The sequence below is a fragment of the Eriocheir sinensis genome, chromosome 16 (assembly GCF_024679095.1).
Source record: "Eriocheir sinensis breed Jianghai 21 chromosome 16, ASM2467909v1, whole genome shotgun sequence".
NCBI lineage: Eukaryota > Metazoa > Arthropoda > Malacostraca > Decapoda > Varunidae > Eriocheir > Eriocheir sinensis.
The window spans coordinates 20,563,513-20,568,512 of record NC_066524.1 but is presented as its reverse complement, the minus strand read 5'-3'; the positions used below and the strand labels follow the sequence as shown (position 1 = coordinate 20,568,512).

Here is a 5,000-nt window from a genome sequence, read left to right as displayed (position 1 = left end):
CTCCTCTCCTCCTCCTCCTCCTTTCCTCCTTCCCTCCTCCATTCTTTCCTCCTCTCCCTCATTTTCTTCCTCCTTCATTCTCTCCAAAAAATATTAAATGAAGAAAAGAATGAAAAATTGAATCTTATCTATTTTTTTTCTTCTTAATATTATCCAGAAAAAAAATCTATTAAGCTCCATTTGTTGTTTCGTGTGAGTTAGAATATTAATGTTTGTTCTTCTATCGATGTTTTCTTATAGTAGATAATCTTAAGTTCTTTTTTTTAAGGGGGGGAGAATTTATATAAAGATTAGCGTCCAATGTGATAAAAAAAAAAGTTCTAATTCCAGTTCTAATTGCTCTTTAAGTGGTTGGTGGGTTTTTTCCTATAGCAGAGAGTCTTTAGTTTTTTTTTTTTTTAGAACTTACAAAAGAAAAGATTAACCTCATAAAAAGAACGAAATAAAAGGCAGATGTAAATAAAATAAAGTATATGGGAAAGTCACGCTCAAGAATTATTAAAAGGTACGTTGGAAAATTTATCTAAATACCCACAGAAGCAATTTAAATCTTACCTTTGTGAAGTGATTTTATTCCTTCTTTGTTTTGTATTCTTCTTCAGTGGTGGTTTTGAGGGAAAGTCATGGAATACAGATCTTCCTATTATCCTCCTCTTCCTCTTCTTCTTCTTCTTCTTTTCTTCCTTCTTCTTTTTCTTCCTTTTCTTATCATTTTCATGGAGTACAGATCTTCCTATTCTCTTCCTCTTCCTCTTCTTCTTCTTTTCTTCCTTCTTCTGCTTTTTCTTCCTTTTTTTATTATTTTCATGGAGTACAGATCTTCCTATTCTCCTCCTCTTCCTCCTCTTCTTCTTCTCTTCTTCCTTCTTATTCTTTTTCTTCCTTTTTTATTATTTTCATACAATACATATTTATCTATTTTCTTCCTCTTCCTCCTCTTCTTTTTTTTCTTTTCTTCCTTCTTATTCTTTTTCTTCCTTTTTTATTATTTTCATGCAATACAGATTTTTCTATTTTCTTCCTCTTCCTCCTCTTCTTCTTCTTCTTTTCTTCCTTCTTATTCTTTTTCTTCCTCTTTATTATTCTTCCTCCTTTTCCTCCTCCTCTTCTTCTTCTTTTTCTTCGTTATTATTTCCATACAATACAGATCTTTCTATCCTCTTCCTTTTCCTCCTCTTCCTCCTCTTTTCTTCCTTCTTATTCTTTTTCTTCCTCTTTATTATTCTTCCTCCTTTTCCTCCTCCTCTTCTTCTTTTTCTTCGTTATTATTTCCATACAATACAGATCTTTCTATCCTCTTCCTCCTCTTCCTCTTCCTCCTTCTCCTCTTCACTTTCTTCCTGTTCCTCTTTTCTCTCTTGAAGTGACTCTTGCAATACGAGAAACGTTTTATAGTAAGTCCAAGTTAACATAAACACTTATAACAATATATTAAGGTGTCTTGCGGTCCTGTCTGTCTGTCTGTCTGTCTGTCTCTCTGGTCATAAATTTCTCTTTCTATGTATCTGTTAATTTGTCTGTATATCTGTTTATCTGCTTGTCTGTCTGTCTGTCTGTCTGTCTGTCTGTCTGTTATTTGCTTATATTTTTCTACTTTCCTTTCCCTGCTTTCATTCCTGTCTTTTATTTTTGTTTGTATACATGTTTGCCTGTCTGTCTGTCTGTCTGTCTGTGTGGCCATGAACTGCAGGGGCCCATCACTAGCAGGGGGGTACAGGGGGGAGGGGTACGGGGGGAAGGAAGGGAGGGGGGAGGAGGAGGAGGGGCGCAATCAGAAACGTGAATCAGAGAAGAGGAGGAAGAGGAGGAGGAGGAAGATAAAGGAAGATGAGTAAAGAGGAGAAGAAGAAGAACAACAACAACAACAACAACAAATGAGAATGAAAATAATGCTAAATAAATGCAATTCTCTCTCTCTCTCTCTCTCTCTCTCTCTCTCTCTCTCTCTCTCTCTCTCTCTCTCTCTCTCTCCTCCCTTACCCTCATTTTTCTCTCCCTTCCTCCTTCTTCCTTCCTTCCCTCCATACTTTCCTCCATCTCTCCATTACTCATACAAACCTTCTCTCCCTCCTCCCTATCTCCCTCCATTCTTCCCTCCAATAAATCACCAATGCCTCCCTCCCTCCCTTCCCGCCTACAAATGTTCCCTCCGTACCTCCAATGCTCATACGTAGTTCCCTCCCTCTCTCCCTCCCTCCCTCCCTCCTTCTCTCCCTCCCTCCTCCAGCCTGGGGCGCGTCATTGACATACATATGAGGTGTGAGAGAGGGAGGAAGGGAGGGAGGGGAAGGGAGGGAAGAGGGAGGGGAAGTTGTTAGAGGGTGAGAGAATTTGAGGGAGGGGAGGAGGGAGAAGTGGGAGGTAATGGTGTGTGGGTGAGGAAGAAGAGGAGGAGGAGGAGGAGGGAGAGGAGGGAGGAAGAGTATGAGGGAGAGAGAGGAGGAGGGAGAGAGAGAGAGAGAGAGAGAGAGAGAGAGAGAGAGAGAGAGAGAGAGAGAGAGAGAGAGAGAGAGAGAGAGAGAGAGAAGGAAGAAGTAAAGAAAAGCAAATAACAAGAAAAAGGGAGAGAAGGGAGAGACAGAAGGGAAGGGAGGAAGAGAGAGAGGGAGAGAATGAGAGAAAGAAAAATGTGAGAATAAATAAAAAACACGAAGAAAATTAAAATAAAAAACAATAGAAAGAAACACGGAAGCACGAAAACATGAAAGAGGAGGAGGAGGAGGAGGAGGAGGAGGAGGAGGAGGAGGAGGAGGAGGAGGAGGAAAACTTACAAGGGTGAGAATGAAACAATGGATAACATATGAGCCACTTCAATATCACACACACACACACACACACACACACACACACAAACACACACACACACACACAAACACACAAACACACACACACTCTACGCATTATCCATACACATATTCATCTACATCTTAAAATATTGAACACTTATAAATATCTACTTATATATGAAGGGCAAAACTATACTTATCAATCCCTCTTTAAGTAAATATAAGTGTAAAGTATTAAAGTAAGATATTATAAAAGTATTTCTTAACTGATTCTTGGATATTACAAAGTCTGGTAAACAAAATGAATATGTGAATTATAAGCATGATAATAAATTTGAATACGTGTGTGTGTGTGTGTGTGTGTGTGTTTTCCTATTTCATCAAGGCTTTAACACAAACATCAAACGTATTCGGCTTATTAATATTCTATGCACACACACACACACACACACACACACACACACACACACACACACACACACACACACACAGTCATTCTGGCAATGACCTAAATATTACACACACACGCGCGCACACAAACACACACGCCAGTAACGCACTTCACACACACACAAAAAAAAAAATGCACACACACGTAAACAAAAACAAACATTCGCACACACACACACACACACACACACACACACACACACACACACACACACACACACACAAAGCATAAATAAAAAATGTTATGCACACATACACTCACACACACACACACATACGCATAGAGGCATGAATGAAAACAGTTACACACACACACACACACACACACACACACACACACACGAGAGAGAGAGAGAGAGAGAGAGAGAGAGAGAGAGAGAGAGAGAGAGAGAGAGAGAGAGAGAGAGAGAGAGAGAGAGAGAGAGAGAGAGAGCAGGGATGAATGACCACCACCCCGTCAAGGCTACGCACAAAAGAGGAAGAGAGAGAGAGAGAGAGAGAGAGAGAGAGAGAGAGAGAGAGAGAGAGAGAGAGAGAGAGAGAGAGAGAGAGAGAGAGAGAGAGAGAGAGAGAGAGAGAGAGGGAGGGAGAGAGAGAGAGAGAGAGAGAGAGGGAGAAGGTGGAGGGGTTTGTGGTCACGAGACCCTCCACATGTTTTCTAGTAACTACTCCACAAGGTCATGTAGAGAGGGAGGGAGAGAGAGGGAGAGGGAAAGGAAGAGAGGGAGAGAGAGGGAGAGGGAATGGAAGAGAGGGAGAGAGAGGGAGAGGGAAAGGAAGAGGGGGAGAAAGAGGGAGAGGGAAAGGAAGAGGGGGAGAAAGAGGGAGAGGGAAAGGAGGAGAGAGGAGAGAGTGGGAGAGCAAGGAAATGTTAGTGGGAGGGAGGAAGAGGGAAAGGAAGAGAGAGGAGGAGGAGAGAGAGAGGGAGAAAGAGAAAAAAGTTAGTGGGAGGAGAGAGAGGAAGATGGAAAGGAAGGAGAGATAAAGGGAAGGGGAGAGAGAGAGAGAGAGAGAGAGAGAGAGAGAGAGAGAGAGAGAGAGAGAAATGAGTGAGAGGGAAAGAGGAAGGAAGGAAGGTAGGAAATAGATATTGATAGACAGACAGATATAGATAGATAGATATTGATAGATAGATAGACAGATAGATAAAGAGAGAGAGAGAGAATGGAAAGGAAAAAAACACAAGTGAAAAGAAGAATGAGAAAATAACAATAACAACAACAACAATAATAATAATAATAATAATAATAATAATAATAATAATAATAATAATAATAATAATAATAATAATAATAATAATAATAATAATAATAATAATAATAATAACTGTTACTATACATCCTTTATGCATTTATTATACATACTGACACTCTCTCTCTCTCTCTCTCTCTCGATCTGTCTCTCTATCTATCACTCATTTCTTTCTTTCCTCTCTCTCTCCTCCTTTCTCCAACTTTCTCTCCCATCCCACATTCTTTCGGCATTACCACCTCGTCCCTTGACCTTTTGTTTCTTCGTCTAACACACCCAGTTCGTCTTTATTAACTCTATTTAGACTTTATTCTTATTTATTTTGTCATTATTTACCCCATTTTGCAAGTGTTCCTCTTCGTTAGTTTTTCACGTATCGCGTATTCATTTATTGGTGTGGAGGTTCAGTTAGTCAGGCAGTTAGGCAGTTTGCTAATTGGTCTGTTTATTAGCTAGACAGTTATTTGGTTAGTGAGTTATTTGGTTAGTCCGTCAGTCAGTCAGTTAGTCAAT

The 5,000-nt window shown here is 40.0% G+C and overlaps 1 protein-coding gene and 1 long non-coding RNA gene across 4 annotated transcripts in view; one reads left to right on the top strand and one right to left on the bottom strand.

The window, feature by feature from the left end:
• Positions 1-1,470, bottom strand: part of LOC126999527 (uncharacterized) — a 38,639-nt gene extending 37,169 nt beyond the window's left edge. For both annotated transcript variants that reach the window (XR_007753406.1, XR_007753407.1), the window contains exon 1: positions 556-1,470. This is a non-coding gene — a long non-coding RNA (uncharacterized LOC126999527). The remainder of the gene's footprint in view (positions 1-555) is intronic.
• LOC126999524 (ichor-like) overlaps positions 1-5,000 on the top strand; it is a 37,114-nt gene that overhangs the window by 17,451 nt on the left and 14,663 nt on the right. The gene's annotated exons all lie outside the window — the stretch shown is intronic.